General features: G+C 30.9%; 1 long non-coding RNA gene across 1 annotated transcript; it reads right to left on the reverse strand.

Moving 5' to 3' along the window:
• Window positions 1-1,028: 1,028 nt before the first annotated feature.
• LOC107444411 (uncharacterized) lies at window positions 1,029-17,634 on the reverse strand. Its single transcript, XR_001584126.3, has 5 exons — window positions 17,329-17,634; window positions 12,877-12,924; window positions 7,366-7,490; window positions 6,167-6,291; window positions 1,029-2,345 (listed from the first exon to the last, which is right to left on the reverse strand). It is a non-coding gene; the product is annotated as an uncharacterized lncRNA (long non-coding RNA).
• Window positions 17,635-19,565: the final 1,931 nt, after the last annotated feature.

A 19,565-nucleotide genomic window follows, 5' to 3' on the forward strand; every position in this document is an offset into this window, starting at 1 on the left:
GTTAAAAACATATGATTTTCTGATCCATTTTCTAACTTTAATACCTAAATGAATGTGTTGACTCACTTATCTCCGAATGAATTATATCTCCGAATGAATTTTTAATATGCTAAAAACATATGCTTTTCTGATCCATTTTCTAATTTTAATACCTAAATGAATGTGCTGACTCACTTACCTCCGTATGAATTATATCTCCGTATGAATTATATCTCCGAATGAATTTTTAATATGTTAAAAACATATGCTTTTCTGATCCATTTTCTAAAATTCATCTGTGTCCGTAAAATACGGAATTTTAATTTCATAAAATTAAAATCAGAATTCCAACAGAATTTTTTTATTTTCTAATTTTAATACCTAAATGTATGTGCTGACTCACTTATCTCCGAATGAATTTTTAATATGCTAAAAACATATGATTTTCTGATCCATTTTCTAATTTTAATACCTAAATGGATGTGTTGAATCTCCGAATGAATTATATCTCCAAATCAATTATATCTCCGAATGAATTTTTAATATGTTAAAAATATCTGCTTTTCTGATCCATTTTCTAAAATTTAGCTGCGCCTGGAAAAAAAGGAATTTTAATTTCATAATTAGAAGATACAGAATTCTAATAGAGTTTTTCTATTTTCTAATTTTAATACCTAAATGGATGTGTTGAATCACTTTCCTCCGAATGAAATAGATTTATCTATTTCGTTATTATAGAATATCTTGCATCGCGAGTCATCAAATATTCCAATCATGATATTAGAATCTAATAACCATATCCACTATGTTTGGCAACATATAACACGATACAAAATTATAAATGATTTCTAATAATTTTCAAGCGTCCAAATTACCATTTCAAAAAAATAGTATTTTTATTTGATGCATTTTATTTATACTATGTAGAATATACAAGATTCAAAACACGTTTCGTAAATAAAAATATAATTTTTAAGGATGAAACAGATGATGAATAACCTTGATGAAACAAGTACTATTTTTTTCCTGCGGGATCGCTATTGAAAACGAAGATCAATTCCTTTGTCTGTGATTTAAGCAAAGCATATGAGGACATTATCTTTTTAACTACTGAGCTAATTCCATATTTGATCATTTCAAGACATAGAACCTAAAAAGTCTAATTGATGTACTCAATAAAGCGGAATAAACTGAAGTTGTACTATTTTTTAAATAAGATAGAAAAGACTTTTTTTTTCTTTTTTTTTATAGTTACAGGAGACCTGGCCCATTCGGCAAATCTTATCTTTGCATGATATTAGGTTAAGAGTACAGCTCAGATATAGATAGATTTTTTATTATATTTGTCTCAGTTATTTCTTTTTCAAGACACGCCCGATAAATTCGACCCTTTTGTTAATTGTGCAACGACGACAGCCGCCGCTGCAGCACCAAAAAACCCAAACGGACAAGGCAATTTTTAATTTAAGTAATTTTTTTTTCATTTAAGCTAAGATAAAATACCTACTTGCAAAAAATTATTAGTTCCAAAGTAAACAAAAATTTAAAGAACAAATTTTAAAAAAAGTCACTGCTGTGAATAAAATTTTTTTTAATAATTATATTTCAAAAACAATTAAAAAAATTGCTTTAAAATTTGGTTCCAAACATTAAAAAGTACTAGGGTTGGCTTAATCTAAAAATGAAGTCACAATCTGCACATTTCATACCGTGTCTTCAATTGAATCTTTGACAGAGAAAGCTATCATCGCCTGTGTTTTATAGTGACAAGAAGTACAATCTGCTACGTCTTGTAGCATCCATTATAAGTAGAATTTGCAAAAACAAAATAACAATGAAAAACTGTCAGATAAAATTTTAAAACTGTGTTGGAAAAACAAGCTTATCTTTAAATATCATAACTTAGAGGGAACCAAATAACAGTTTGTTTTCTTCAAGCAAACCACGCTGGACATTTTCCTTCTAGTAGCATCTCTTCTTCTGAAAGCATTAATTTTCTACTTTCGGAATCACATCTTTTTCATCATTCGAAGGATGGTAATTTTCGTTTAGCTCTAAAGGTTTTAACTTGCTGCTTGATTGAGTACCAATAATATCTTCTTTTATCACAATCATGTTCTCGACTTCAGCTCTAGACTCCGAATCGCTATCTTCTGGATAACTTGAATCTTTTTGGGGAAGAATTTCTGTTTTATTAGCAGATCCATTGAGTATTTCTTCCTCGGTACTGCGCGTAGCAGGCCCGTACTTGTCTTGCTCCCATTCGGTAGACTTTCCTTCTATTTCAGTTTTAACAGGAAGAATAAATGGTGTCAATTCTTTCCTTTCGAGTATTCTCAAAGTCATTTGTTCAAAAATCTGCAAACCTATTTTAATATTGCGTTACAAGTACTTCTGATCAAAAAAGTTTTGCTCAAAAAAAAAATCATTATTTAAGACATTACTTAACCTTTAGCTATCTGTAACTGTCTCTATTGTATAATATTAATATATATATATATCCAATGTAACAAAATTATAAGATCTCTGTGGTTTTTGTAACTTTTATTATTAATAATATAAATTTTCCAATAATGAATGAATTACTATATAAATATACATATAAGAGATATATTTAAACATAAATATTTTGTGAACGACAATCTGCTACAAATTTATAAGACCACCAGTTAAAATTATCTTTTTTACTGAACTGAAAGGCTGTTGATCCATCATTTTTCTGGATAAATTCAAAAATTCGGATTTTTCATTGACTCAATTAAGTTTTCTAGCTAAGTTTCAGGAATTTTGTCCCATCCCTCCATGATAGTTACTTCAAGGTCGTAAACAGAACTATATCGGCGGTTATTTGCATACACTTATCCTACCAAGCAGTCCCACAAGTTATCTATAGTATTAATATCAAGACTAGGCTTAGGACTTAAATTTTTTCTTTCTGAAACCAATTTTTAGTTGATTGGGATACATGGTATGGCGCAGTCTCTTTCCGAAATTTCCAGTCTGATCCATTTAGATGCGGACCATAAGGTATAAGGGGTTGGTAGGGTAGTTGTTGCTAACAACTGGAGTCCATTTTTTCCAGAAATAATTATTACCATCCAGGACATCCAAATTGAACTTCTTTTCTTCGAAAAGAATAATATTTTTCCCCGCAGAATCCCAGGCCATGACCTCATTTGACCACTTCAGCCTCTGTCCTTTATGATGCTTTACCATTCTTGGCTTTCTTTTTAACATTTGAATTTGGTCTCTAAGTGCATCAGACTGTTGTACGAAAAATCTACTTGTACTATTTCTACTTGTCTGTTGAGTTATTTTGAGAGCAGACAAGTTCTGTTTCGTTGCAAGTTTGAAAATGTACCTATTATCTCGAGCTGATAATTTACGCTTCCTACCGTATTTTTATTTTACATAACAATCTTTTTTGCTTAAAACGTTATGGACAGCAGTTTTAGAGCGTTTAATTAACTTACATATTAACATTCCAATTTTCTGGAGCATTTGAAAAACATATTTTCTAATTTATTTCTTCTAGCTCAGATAATCCTTTTCTGCGTGATATTTTGAATTTTCTTAAGGGAATAAATAAATGAAATTCTCACTTTCTTTATAATATTATCGTCTGCGTTTTCTCAGATGCTAACAGTTACTGTTTTCATACGATTTTGAGAGATAAAATAAAAAAAGATTTTGAAAACTCAAAAGATTTCGACCAGATTTTAAAAAATCGTTTGCCGTGTGAACCCAATTCAATTTTTCTCACTTTTTGATTTATTTGAGAAAATACAACTTATTTAAGCTGCTTCACTATTTTAAAATTATATGTTTTATGAAGTGTACTATAAAAACGAGGAATATTTCAGGGGGGTCTTATAATTTTGTAACACACTGTATACTATTTATGGTGTTTCAAAAAGAAATAATTCATTATATAGAGGAGAAGGTGTAAAAATGGGCACAGGTGTAAATATGGGCACCCCTCCCTAGTAACTATGGGAGGTACTGAAGACTGGCGGCAAGGACTGTATATGGGGCCAGTTGCTAATATAAGATTGTACAGAGCAGTTGAAACCATTTTTTCAAGTAGTGTGGATGCAGCGTGAGTTATTGTGCAAATTGGTGTTTATTCTGGACTGCAAACTTTTGAGAGGTATGTGAAATCGTTTTCTTTTCATGTACTTATGTTCAGTTAAAAATAATTTGACAGTGATATCCGGAAAGCGGAGATCTTAAGCTATTTTTTGAAGCACACCTTTAGTCACGCACGCTTTTAGGTTACTTGTGATAGTGGCCATCCTTCTTAGGTGGGGTTGGTGTAAATATGGGCCCCCATTTAAAGGGTGCCCATAATTACACCAACTTTTTTTAGTGGAGTTTAGCACATCAGGCTCTAGTTATGCCAATTGATAAGGCAGCTGAAATACCTCAATGTTCCCCGGGAACTTCAAGTGCAATTTCTCCGTTCGACATATCTCCTGTTCCCAACATTAAGAAGATAACCACTACTCGTGGACGCAAAGCAGCAAGGTCCAGCCTCATCACCGGATTACCATACAAGGATCAGTTGACCAAGACGCTTGACAAGTGCTCTCAAGAAGACGTCCTTGAGTTTTCCCGGGGTAAGAGACCGGCCAGAGGGCAGGGTGGGAAGACGAAAGGCCTTCAAAAAAAGAAAATTCGGCCCACGCAACGATACGATTCATCATCGGACTCATCAGACTCGATGACCCTCCTCTTATCTACAGCGATGATGATACGAATCTGATAAATGTCAACGGTGGGGATAAACCAGACTCAAGCGATGCAACTTGCAGTTTTTGTGATGGAAAGTTCTCTGAAGACACTCGAGGAGAGGTGTGGGTAAGATGCGTTATGTGCCAAATGTGGGCACTGTGCCGGGGGTGAAAGAGCCAGTTATGTTTGCGATTTCTGTAAATAATTTTTTTTCCTGTAATAAATAAATTCTCTACCATTTTGTATTGTTTTATCCTGTTTTTAAACTATTTTTGGTGGCTTTTTTGAAGAGGGCCCATATTTACACCCCATTTTTTCTGGTGCTTTTTTAAAAGATTTTTGAAAATCGTCGTTTTTGAAATGAAATAATTGATGTTAATCATTGTTTTGCCTTCTCGCATTTAGGAAACTTGTTATAGTTGTTAATGAAAGATAAAAATCTAGAAATTTTCAAATTGAAAGTAACTTTATCCAAAAAACAAAAGAGGGTGCCCATATTTACACCTTTTCCTCTACTAATATACTCCATCATACTAACTAAAATAATTTAGTATAAATTAATTATACTAAATACTTCTAGAATAAATCTTCCGCAAATATTCAAAAAAGTCAAATTGTCATATTGAACAAATATTAAAATTGCTAACATTCATGAATTTTTGAAATGGAATATAAGTCACATCTGGATTTATATCTCATCGATTATATGTACATTCTTCCAACAGAAAAATACGATCATTCAAGCATAGTATAAAGTTTAATTTAAATTTCCGAGTAAGTTTAAGAACTTGAATCACTTACAAATATATATTTCATTAATATTAACATAGAAACTACATGTGTGTGTACATAGTGTGTGTACATGTGAAACTACATAGAAACTACATATTCGATCATGTCAAATATAAATTGCGAAAAATTATACGAACGCGTAGACTGGAGAATTTATAAAAATGAAATTTTAAACAAAATCGTCTGTCAAAATGAAAAAAAAAAAGAGTGCAATGACAGATTGATATAAACGAGAGTGAAGTGAGAAAAAAATTAGTGATAAACAAGACGAGAATGGATTTTTTTTAAAGAAAGAAAAAAGTTTTCTCATGAAACGAGTGTGAGCGTAAAATAAAGTATTGTGAAAACTGTAACATTAATTACGTTTGTTTAATTAGGAATGTTATAAATATAAATTTTCTTCTTTCAAAAAGCTTTTTTAATAATAATTTTTAATTACTTCAATATTAAAGTTTCGAAACCCAAAATTGGTGAAATTGAATATTTTGATGAATATAAAACGTATTGAAATGCGTCTAATCCTCTTAGTTTTGCTGCCATTTTTTCAGTTTCTCACGAATTTTTAAAATGAGACTATCGTATCAGATGTATGTATGTAGTGATGGTGAGAATCGTGAAGTAAGTTTTTATGAAAACTTGAATTAAATTTATTATATCTTACTTCTTTAACATTTTCACCAGTCTTGGCACGGCATTCAAAAATTTCGAGATTTTCACTTATGGCAAAATTTTGGACTTCTTTAAGAAGTTCTTCCCTTTCACAGAAAAGGTCAGATCGAGCACCAACTGTCAATTATAAAATATTTTCATTAAAAGAAACTTGAAATCCAAAGAAAAAATTTTCATAAATGAAAATTTTTTTTCTGGGAATGTAACATTATTTTTGCGTTAATGCTCAATTCGTTAGATTCGCAATTCGTTAAATACGCAACTGTTCTTGATTTATATCAGTGGATACTCTAACATAATACATAGTTCATTTTATAGAAATGAGATGGCGCACAGGCAGCTGAGAAGTGGAGAGATTTCGACACGAGAAGTTGTTTTACCATATGAATGTCTCACCCTCACTAATATATTCAAACCAAATATTTTCTCACCCAAATATTTTTTATAAATGAAATTTCCAATGTCATTTCTAATTTGTATCATCTAAATGCCACAATGCACACATACAGACATATTTTTTCCCTATGGACATATGTAGAAATTTTTAAAGTTTCAAGCATGTGCATTTTGTATCAAGCCTAAGGGATACAAACTGAAGATTACGCTAACTCCATGGTCATAAACAGCCCTTGCATTACTTGGCAAAAGATTTAAATTAGTATTTTTATTTCAGAAACCCTGTAATATCCAATTAAAAGCAGCAAGTAATACTCCGATGTAAATATTTATTTTTAAGCTATCTGTGAAAATAAAATGCTAGAAGTTGTTACTTATCACTTGCCAAAACTAGCAAGTCTGCTATGGGAGATCATAACGAATTTGCAAGATAGAGGGCGCGTTTCTTGTTTTTCAGTGACACCATCTACGGCCAAGAATACACCTTAAGTCACACGAACACGTCACAGCCCGTTTTACAGGGAGAACCAATTCATTCATACACAGATCGCAATTTTAACCTTAATCAGAGAACGCCCAATCTCCAATTCAGTACCTCTAGAGGTACTGATTTTTTATCGGAACTTGGTAGACTTTGTGTCTCCGGCAGATTTAACATGCACCAGTCACTATTTGATACACGGGGATTATTCGGCCCGTGGGATTCGAACTCATGATCTCAAGAACACGAGCCCAACGCCCTACAAACCAGGCTATTTCGACCCAAATACCAGAAGTAATTAATAAAATAAATACTTATGAATATGATTGCTTCTGGAGCTAATTTCCTCATTGTCGCACACCATTCTCCAATATTCCCAAAGGTACAACTGTTTTCATTATCATGAACCAGAAGAATACCGTGTGCATTTCTCATTGCTCTGGAAGAAAAAAAAAATAAATATATCTGTCAGCATTTTCAATAAATATTTTCTTTTAATTGTTGCCTTTGCTCTTCGAGGAGAAAATTTTATTACTGAACGATATTTACTTGCTGTTAAGGTAAATATAAAAATAAATTCAGGAAGTTTAAAAAAATGAAGGGACAAAGAAGGCATACAAAAAGAATTAGTTGTAGTAGTACTTTATTTAAATTACTTTAGAGCTGCAAAATGGATAATGGCGAAGGTCCGGTAAACACCCCGGATGATCTGAAGACACGCTATCACTGTTTTGATCCTTAATAGAAAGGATGGCTTCCCGCTTTGACAGCCCAGATATCTGTGTGTGAAGTCGAGTACTTTACGATGGAACAATTTAACGAGGATCGATATCGCACACTCTCATTCCCACACACATACACACACCACTGGTCCATCGTCCACAGCCAGTGATGCTTTACCTTGGCGATCTACAGGAAACTAAGTCATACGAGCAATTCATTGTAAGATAGGAAAAGAATAAAAAAATCGCAAAAGTGCATAGAGCCGCAAACACGACCAACCATTCGCAATATCAAAAATCTGAAGAATACCGTGTGGGTTTTCCTACATTCTGGAAAGAAAAATTTCAAGTAGATTCATCAAAACAGTTGTATTTTTTTTTCTTTTAGGAGAAGATTTTATTACTTAAGGATTTTATCTTATTAGTAAGGTAAATGTCAATCAATGTTCCTGCCCCACCCACTTCTGGTCATTCAGGAAATTTTATTGTATCATCACGTACAATCTGGCAACAAGCTTGGAAATTTTATTGAAATCTAACATTATAGCAAACAATCTGGCAACAAGATTATTTGTTATAAAGAGAATTGTAATAATAAAGGTAAGTTATAAAAAAAAAATTTGAAAAATAATTTTGCATTATCTTTTTCAAACTTTTCTTCTTTATATTCTAATAAAATTTGATAGAAAGTAAAAAGTAAAGCAAATGAGCAATTTAAATAACTTTTTTTCCCGCGTAAGCTCTCATTATACTATAATATAAATTTACCAAAATCAGTTAAAAGAAAGACAAAAATTCTAAAAGTTTAAAATTAGTTTAAGACTAGAAAAGAATTAAGTAGAAATTATAATTTAAGTTTAAAATGGAACAAGCCTAGCTTAAAAAAGTATCAGATATCAGTATTTGATCAGGATGAAAGTGATAAAAATTTTAATTCAGCATAACTAATTGAGCAATTCTGAATCCTTGTGATGGTCCCATACCGTCCCTTAAAGTTTTCCCCAATAAGACAATATTCAACAAAGTTAGTCATGGTTAATAAAAATAAATATTAATTAAGTTACGACACAGTAATGATGTAAGTAAGTAGTACAATCAAATAAAAGTTTTATCGGTAAGTATGTTATATTTTGCAAAAAGTAAGCTGTATTTAACGCTAAAATGTAACAAATTTGAATTGAAAATGAATTTTTTGTACTAACATTGGCAATAATTCACGATATCTCTTTTTGCCAGGATGAACTCCAAAAAATAATTGCACAGTTTTATCCTTTTCCTTAAGTTGTTTAGTGTAGTAGCCCCCGTCGAGTATCCGATTAAAATTGTCTAAAATGATGACATACCCTTTAGTTAAAGTAAAACTTTAACTGACAAACATGAGTAAAATATAATCAGGTAAAAGTACGGGAGAGTGGGGTCAATTGTAACAGGGTACGATTGTAACAGAGCAAAAATTTCGAGTGTCGGGTTCTAGATTTGGCTCCTAGGTGGCGCACAAGGTGTATTTAATAAATCTACATGTACACCCCTGCTGGCAACCATTTTTATTTACTTTGAAAGAGTTGCACCACAAAAGATATTTTCATGCTACGTAAGTACTTTTTTTGGTATTAGAATATTATATTGTAACAAAGTAATTTTGTTTAAACGAATAAAAATTATTAACCGAATATGTAAGTGGACACCTTAATTAACATTTCAAAAAAAAGATTAGTTTTGTTAATTAACTAGCATTGTTTTTAACAAGTGAAGCTGAAATGGCATCTTGGGGACGATTGTAACAATAAGTAAAGGGACGATTGTAACAGCTGAAAATAAATAATCTTATGTTTACAAACCATTACTTAGCTCATTAAGAACCACCAATAGTTTCCTATATCATTTATATTATGTTGCATGTGCATTATTTTATTTGTCATCTTTCCAGCATAAATTAAAATTTTTCACCCCTTAAAATTAAAAGTTTAACCCTTTAGGTCTCTGCTCATTATTATTTTTACTCCTAAAATATCACTACTATTTTGATCAATAAAAAAATATATCACAACTATGATAATATGTATAATCAACTATGTTTTAGTTGAATTTATAAACTGTTACAATTGAGACCCCGTAAGTGGGGATAATTGTAACAAGTGCATGACTGTCAAAAATTGTTAATAACTAATATAATAACATTTAAAATAAGGTTTTTTTTTTCTAGTAGAGGATAGTCTACTTTACTCGTCTGTCAATTAATACTAATAATATATTGGATTTTTTATTAGTTAAAAATAGTTAAGTAAAAAATGTCGTTATTGACCCCACTCTCCCCTACCAACTATGTGCATTCTTAAGCGTTTAATATTTTTTTAAAAAAAATCCTTCTTTCTAAATTTTATTTATTCTTTCTTCTCAAGTCATAACAATGTTCTATATTTTTATGCAATGATATCACTGCTATTAATGGTCATTGAATTGTTATTATTTTTTGTTTCAATAGATACAAATTTGAAAATTTATGGAAAATTGTCCAAGCAGAAGATAACAGAGAATAGAGTTAACCCTTTGACGCAGAACTCTTATTAAACATATTTCTCATTATTTTGTATTAATCTAGGACAATGTAAGTGAAAAATATTATATTTAACATTTTAATAATTTAAGGATATGAAATACAGCATGAAACACAGGTGACGGCGTGGAAGGTAAAATCTTTCATACACGGTTCATTTCCAAACAATAAGTTTTCAAATTTGCAATTACTTAGATCTAAGAGAAACAGTTATTCTTCATTGAAATTTCTTTAATTCACTAAATAAATTATGGATAAGTTTTTGAAAAATACCAAAATATACTTTTGCTTGTGATTGAAGCATCAGAAAAAAATATATAAAAAGCACACAGGTATTCCAAATGAGTTAAAGGGTTAAAAACATCCTCCAGCACGTATACGAGAGCTGCAGGTTGTCATAGCAAATGCAGAATTTTTTTTTTCATCAATAGATTTCAAAAAAGTCAGATTTGAAAATTACTACGAGGAGAAACAAAAAGACCTTTTTTTAAAATCCTAAACGTACTCAATTACTGTTTGTTTCAAGTCCTTATAGCAAAATTTTTTTAGAGCTAATTCGCAGATATATAATCAGAAGAAAAATGATAACTTACAAAATTTCCAAATAATATACTTAAATCAATTGGAATTTCGAGAAAAAAAAATGTGAATTGCAAGAAAAAGGAGATTAAGTCGGGAATCTTTCCATTGTTTACTTTTAGATTGTAAAAACATGCCAAATTTTTTAACTTTCGAATATTCAATTATTCATCTATTTAAGAGCGAATAATTTTTTAAGAAATTAAAATAAAAAAATTTTTACGACATTTTGTGTATAATTTTTTTCTACTTTATATGTACTAATTTTGCTGTACAGTGAGCAAAAAATAAAAACAAACAAACCACCCTGAATAACTTTTGATCTAGTGATCGGCTCGTATCGTTCTCATGGCTTCACAATCTTAGTAGCTCTAGTGGGTGACTTCAAATATGCTAATTAATAAGTGCAGATGATATTTAAAGTTACGAAAAACACACTTTCTCTGAATAAACATAGCTTTTCTTGCAACGGATTCGGATTTCTGACACCCAAAATATAGGGGTAGCCTCAATCTGGGAAATATGGTCTCAATAGTTTGGGTAGGAGAGTGATTCGCATCCCTTAATTTTACTTTTTGCGTATTTTGCTGTATCTCGAGAACTTTCTAACCGAATTGAAAAATTATTGCACACAATTATAAATTTCGTTTAGCCAAAGATAATTCAATGCAGACAATAACTTTGAGTTAATATTTAAATATTTTATTTAAGAATGCTTGAAAAATGAACAAAATCGGTCGAATAGTTCCTGAGAAATCGAATATTAAATACCTGAAATTTTTGAAATTCAATTTCTCACGAACAATTCAACCGATTTTGTTCAGATATTGTATCTCGCCGTGTAAAATTATATTTAGCAAACTAGGAAAAAAATTGTGTACAATTCAAAATTTTTTCGACCATTATTAAGTAAAATAATAATAAAATATTTCCTAAAATTTAATTTTTTTGCTTGGAATTATCTTCGGATAAACGAATTTTAAAATTGTGTGCAAAAATTTTTCAATTTGGTTAAAAAGTTCTCGCGGTTTAGTAAAATACGCAAAATGTAAAATTAATATTAATGGGTCCAAACTTTGGAGAGCACTTTTGACGAAACTATTTGAGACCATGTTTCCCTAGATTGCAGCTACCCTCTAAATATAATAATAACTTAAAATATGGCCTGCACAAATTAATTAGCAAATTTGAGGTCACCCCTTCGAGCCATTAAGATTGAGTCCTAGAATATGAAGATCCGATTATTAAACCAAAAGTTATTTAGATAGGAGGTTTTTTTTTTTTTCCTTTCTTTCTTTCCCACCCACCCCACACGCATGCTAAAGTAAGCCTAATATTTATAATAAAAGTTTCAATCTGACTATTTTAGCGTAGCAGACAAAATTAAAATTATGAAGATAGTATTGCAAATTGACTGAAAATTCTGCTACCGGGATTACAATAATGCACAGTGCTCCTGCAATGAATTTATGCGGAGGTGTTGTTGTTTATCCTCACTGTATGCGGAAGCAAATAACTCAAGTAAATAACTCATCTCTATTTTCAAAATTCTTCAGAATGTAGGGTGATCAAGAAGTTCGATGAGGCTTGGGAAAAACTTGTACATTTTTTAAAATAGGAATAATCTTCTTCAGCTGACTAAATTTCAAGATATCAGATATTTTTATCACTTTCTTAGCAGTTTTTCGAGGGATAGAATATTTTTTAGATGTCAAGATTAAAATTTTTTTTTTACTGTACAATAAATTATTCTTCTAAAGTGAATTCTAACGAATTTTCATACGTCACACAAATGATACTATTGCTCAGTTCATTAAATTAACATGCATTATCATGAATATTATTTTAAAAAAAATAAATGCATCATACTTGATAGTAAAAATATTAAACTATTACCTTAAAATTAATATTTTTTAAATTAATTTTTAAAAAATTATGCTTAAACAAAAATTAATTTTCATGTAAATTACCTTCGAATTTTCTAGTTTCCGTTCGAATCAGAAATGCTTTTTCTCCAACTGAAATTTAAAAGAAATAATAAGCAATAAATAAATTATTCTTGCTCATCAAAACAAATTAGCGAGACTAAGAACGAAAAAGAAATGTTTAATTCTCGTAGTATAATTAAACTCTAATACTAAAACAAATTAATACTAACTAATAATAATAATAATTAATTGCTTTTTGGACATGAATTTAAAATTCTTAAACTTTATAATATCAGGGCTGACTACTACGTTCCTCGAAGCAAAATAACTTGCGTCCTCACTGGGCCAATATTCATGAATCTTGGCTCAGTAAGGGTTCGAAGGGCCTATATTTTTCCGATATTGGTCCTATATAGAATTTTCCGATTTTCCCGGTATTTTACAGAAACTTTACAGTCAGTATTGGTCCTATACAGAATTGTCAGATTCACCCGATATGCTATATCCATTATTTAGCCAATGTAGGTTCTATATTAGCCAATGTAGGCCATACCAATCGGAGATATTTTCCAAAAAACCATTGACGATCGGATCCTTTACATTATAATTCTTTAAAAGTCATTTAAAGGAAAATAATACAAAGGATCCTTTAAAGGTATTATTATCATAATTTTTTTTTTTAAATAGTACTTATAAATTACTGGTACTATGAAGTCAAAGTTCATCAATAACTACTTCTATTATTTATATTCTATTCTTTTTATTATTTCTATTCTATTCTATTCTATTATTTATATTAGACAACGCCAGGTTCTGATATACACAGGTCACCGGCTATGGATGATGCACATCTGTGCATTGAATATGACAATATTGTGAATAGTATACAAAACGATAATTGAAGACGATATTATTGTGAAATGATGCTACATTTTATTTTGGGTAAAGAAACATATACATACCAATGCAGAAATTAGATTGATACAGAAAATATAACTATACACTTTTGACAATCCTTACGATACTATAATTTATACAATGGGTGCTAATGATTGTGTGAGTGAAAACTTGAAAAACAGACAACACAACCTTGTATTCAATCGAGATGAGAGTTGAGCAAAACCAGCGGATAGCTCAACCAAACATTCTTAGGTTACATATCTGAGTACACACATTCCCAGAAGCAGAAAGAAACTGTGACGTACGTCGCAAAACAAACGAAGTCCTGCGGAACAATTTGTATCTCGAATAAGTTACAGCGTTTTCCTGGGAAACCCCCTTTCCCCGCCTCCGCTCCCCTTACCCCGATGATCGCAAGATTACCGGAGGTAATCTTGCGATCACCATTTTTATCAAGAGAGCTTCTTAAGCAAGCCCTAAAAGAATTAAACTCATAGATTACCAATTTTATAAAGTTTATGACTTTTATATTTTCCATTCCCATTTCAGAAGCAATTTGTGAATCGATTGACAGAATTGTTTCTAAAAGACCATATGCTTTCGATGGAGATGAAGTTGTTGGAACAACAGGCCAGCGAATGTTTGTGTTTGCAAATGGTGCATCATCTGGGCACTTGTCCCTTCGAAAGATATTTATTTTAATGTTCGGACCTTCATATCATCGGCATTTTATTAATAATTCATCATCATTTTGTACTTCAAAATTGTTTGAAAAAGTAACAAATCAAGAATGTTTACCTTGGTTTAAAAAATAATGTAGTGTATCTGTGTATGATCCTGTATTTTAATAAATATAAATATAGTATTTTAAAGTAAAGTTGACTTTTTTTGTTGTGAAATGCTTGCAGAACATTTGTATAAATCCTGTTGCAGAACATTTGAAAATATTCTGCTTATGGGCACACATTTAAGACATAAATAATGTTTTCTGCTTTTATTATTATTTATGAACTCTAAGTTTGCATTTCTATTTATATTGTAACATTTCTCCCCGAAAACCACTACCATATATGCCTCCAATTGTTTTCGAAAAGTAATCTATCGAAAAGTAATCTGTCCTCAAGGAGCTCGAGCAATAACATAGTTAGTGTCAAAAAAGTTTACATGGCCTTTGATGTACAAGGATGCCAAGAAATTCATTAAGACCTGCCTATCTTGTCAAAGTTCCAAGATACAGCGACGTGTATATAAATCGCTTGGGAGGTATCTACCAACATTAGAAAGATTCGACAAAATTCGTCTTGACATAATTGGACCTTTGAAGAACATCCCCAGAACATTAAAGATTACAAATATTAGAACATTAACAATTCCAGAAACATCTCTATAAATCGTTTGAAACAGTCTGCAGACTTGAAAAACAACACTTCTTCGATTATTCACAGTCAGCATACCACCAGCCATTCATAAATAGGCTACTCCAAATAATAAAGTGAAAATGGTTACTTTTTCTAACGAACCGTTAAAGAAGGCTGTTTCCTACAAGTCATCAAGTGTTGGGAGACCTACTAAAGTTCCATCTAAATTTATCGACACATTCGAATGAGGTTTTTACTGGAAGAAGAGTAATGAAGCGACATGACGTCAAGCATTTTTAAATTATTTTAGAATTATATATGAGCTTTAAGTCCGTATTCATCCTTATATTCGAAATTGGACTAGTTACTCTGGTCATCTTATATTCGAATTTAACTAGTTATTGGACTAGTTATTCTCTATTCCTTCTGTTTATTTTGTTTTTGTGCCTTCCGCATCACAAGTATTTCATGCCAAATTTAACTAAAACGCATTTTATATAAATTCTAATTTAATGTGAACAGTATTTATTAAATATGTTTATTCATCAAGCTATTCATTTAGCTTCAAGTTAAGTCTCAACTCTTCAATGTCAACAATAAGAAAATAATAGTTTTTAGTACTTTTTTCAGGCTAACCGAAATCTTTTGTCTAGGGCTAAAAAAACTGATTGGCAAGCTAAATTCATTTTTATAACCAATCAAACGTGTCAAATAAATGTAAAAACTAATTTTAAGTTTTTTAACGTAAATGCTCATTTACTTGCTTATGGTGTCTTTTAATTTTTTGAAGTAAATTATTTTTTAAAGCTTATTTTTTGCTTTAAAATGTAGTGTGTTTAGATATTTTATTTTCAAGCCCTTAATTTAAACCATAGTCAAAAGTGAAAGCGTAATAATAACAGACAAATTTTTGGAAGATTAATAAATGTTTCTGGTAAATACTGTGAAGTAAGGGTTAAGTAAATAATATACGTTTAAGAGAGACTTTTATTAATTTTAGGCTGATGGCAGGGTAAAGATATCTAGATTTTCTTTAAGCATTTAAACTCATATTATATAATTTATCTGTTTAATAGCCGTCATTATCTTCAAAAGATTCTTATGTGCAGTGCACAAAATAAAAAAAATGGACCCCCTGAGTAGCTTTTGATCTAATGATTGGATCGTCACTTTCTAGGACTCAATTACATTGATTATCGAGGTGGTGACCTGAAATATATGTTAATTAATTAGTGTAGGCTGTATTTTAAATTATGAAATCAGACTCGAAAACGTACTTAGTCAAAATAACTTTTTTCGATAGATACGGGTTTTTGACCCCCAAAATATAGTTGTAATCTAAACAATATGGTCCCCACAGTCTAGTTAGGAGAGCTGTCCAAAGTTTAGACCTCTTAATGTTAATTTTACTTTTTGCGTATTTCACCATATTTCCATACAACGATAATTCCATGCAAAATATAACTTTCAGTCAGTATTTCTTATTATTTTATTTAACAGCGACACGTATATAAGTAGTATATGGTCAAAAGAAATTTTAATTGTAGGGAATATAAGATATTACATCATTTTAAAGAATATAATTTTATATAGTAAAATACAACATTTGAGCAAAATCGCTCAAGTAATTCCTGAGAAATTGAATTTTAAATTTCAATTTTTGAGGAACTCAAATTTTGTATTTTGCCATGTAGAATTACATCTTTTAAAGTGCTGTAAAAAATTCTATACCTTTCAAATCAATTTTTTTTCAGTCATTATCAAATAAAATAATAAAAAATAATAATAAATATGTACTAAAAGTCATATTTTGAGTGTAATTGTATTTGGATGAACAAATTTTTGTGTACAAAGATTTTTCAAATTGCTTAAAAAGTTCTCAAGATATGGCGAAATACACAGAAAATTAAATTAACATTAAGAGTGTCTAAACTTTTGCCCTCTCTCGGCTATTATATTTCGGAGGTCAGACATCCGAATCCGTCGAAAAAAAGGTATGCTTATTCGGAGAACGTGAAAATCCGATGATTAACTCGAAAGTCATTCAGGGTTGTCCGTTTTTTATTTTGCATTTAAGCGCAAAAGATCTTTATTTTTTAATTTTTTTTTTATCTTTCTTAATATTTTTTTTAAACTTTTAAAAGAATTGTTTATTTCTAGTAGAAAAAAAAGTGACATGATCCTAATTGCAAAAAGTAATATTTCATTGTCATTATAAAATAGTGAGATTACTCACAGGTTTCTCCTAGAATGCCAATCTTAAGCCTTATAACACGTTGATTTTCGTCATCCATTCCATTTGTTATGTTACTCGTTCTGTTTGTTTTATTACCCATTCCATTTATTTTGTTACATTCACCGTTCAATACTTCGCTGAACAACCGACTCCAATATTCAATAATAATGTCGAAATCACCTTTCCCCTGCCGTCTGATAATCTCGTATCTAAATGAAAGAGTTCCTTTCAAAACTATGAATCTCAATAAAATGTCATCATCTACAAAAGTTACGTCACAACCTACGTAATAGTTATGTAGTAACATCAAGTTTCACTTTCGATTTATAATTTCAAGGCTAAACAATTTATTAAGCAATGAAATATAAAGAAGGACCAAAAGACGGTATATCGTCGCTTTGAAACTGAACCGCAGTAACTCAAAAAAATCGAAAAATGAGATAGTTTGGTTATTTTGTGTAAAAAAATCACCCTTTCAGAGAAACAACATGTTATCTTCATGAGTTCCATAAGATTAATTTAGAGAGCAGATAAATCGTTATCGCATTGGCGCGATTCGTCATCTTGAAAAGTTAGAAATCGTTCTCCTGAAAAACTTGCTTTTTCGAGTTACCACTGTTTAGTTTCAAAGCGACGATATATGTGTCACAAATATCGTACTTTATCCTTCATTATTATTTTTATTTAATTAATAATAATGATGATAATCAATAGAGAATTACATTTAAGAAAAGTGGTCATTTAAATTCTTTTAGAGAGTAGCGCTGAAATTTTATTTATTTAATTTTTTTTTTCTAACTGCAGGCAATTTTTACGTTCTTTCTTTTAGGACACCTTCGAAATAGATTTGTTTATCGATTTAATCTTGCCAAAATTAATTGTTTACCCGACCTTTATACCTTTTTTCGACGGATTAGGATTTCTGACCTTCAAAATATAGGGGGTAGCCACAATCCGGGAAATATGGTTCCTGTAGTTTGATCAGGAGAACGATCCAAAGTTTGGACTCCTTAATGTTAATTTTACTTTTCGTGTATTTTGCCATACACTACCCAAGAATAATGGAAAAAGGCACTTTCCGTTTTTGACATTTCTTTGAATTTCTCAAGAAATACTTAAAGGACTATTCTGTAATGTTCGTCATACGTAGCAAATCAACACCTCTGGGGGTACTGATCCAGGAGTTTCTTTGTCTTCTGGATTGGTTCAAAATTACAAGGCTTCGGAGTTGAACATTAGTAGTCGTAAACTCAAAATTGGGTCGGCTGTTCAATGACGGATAAAATAAAAAATAAAATAGAACAAACGGTCCTAGATTTATAAGAAAGAGACACACACACAGACATACTAACTCTTCCATTTTATTGTTACAGATTACCTCTGCTACCATTAGAAAAACTATTTTCTGAAACTGTAGAAATACCATAGTAGTTGAGGGGTATGTCTATAGTCATGGATCGTCAAGCAAGTTTAAATCTCATGTTTTTGGGCTGTTTCTGCCAACATCTTACACCGACAACATTTCACTGACTCAGTTCATTTTCGTTACCCTGGGGCACTGACACAACTTTTGCTCTATCCTAGAAAAAATCTCCCAAGAGGTAATGAAATCAAATTCAATTCTAGGCGAACATGTTTTAAAATTTTGGCAGTACTTTGACACTCATCGCGGGGATGCCAACTGTTCCGCTTTCTACTAATGTTTTAATAAATTGGTAGAGAATTAAGTAGTAAAACTTGTAGAATAATGACAGCTACGACTAATCTTTAAAAGTATACTACGAGATAACTGTACACTGAAGTTTAATACGAGATAATGTGCATTTCATATGAAACTTTGAATTCTTGATGTGTAGAGGTAACAGAATTACTAAAATGAAAAATACACAATTAATAACTTAAAATTTCGTAACCACTAGAAAATATTTATTAACGAAGTATGTATATAACTGTTCGGCAAGTTGGCATCGTTGCCGAGCGGAATATATACACTGAGTGGCCAAATTATTATGACCACCCCAGAGTTTTATGCAAATGAGTTATTGCGTCACAGCGCTGCCGCTAGAGGGCAAGATAACTATAACACGAGAATGCTGGACAAGTGAGTCATCAGTTATACTGAGTTGCTTGCTCAGATATGAGAAATAAAAGTGATTTAACTGAATTTCAACGTGGAAGGATCGTGGATGCGAGATGTGTCGGAACGGGTATCAGCAAAATGGCTGCACTTGTGAAGT

This window comes from Parasteatoda tepidariorum, chromosome 2, assembly GCF_043381705.1.
Source record: "Parasteatoda tepidariorum isolate YZ-2023 chromosome 2, CAS_Ptep_4.0, whole genome shotgun sequence".
Taxonomy (NCBI): domain Eukaryota; kingdom Metazoa; phylum Arthropoda; class Arachnida; order Araneae; family Theridiidae; genus Parasteatoda; species Parasteatoda tepidariorum.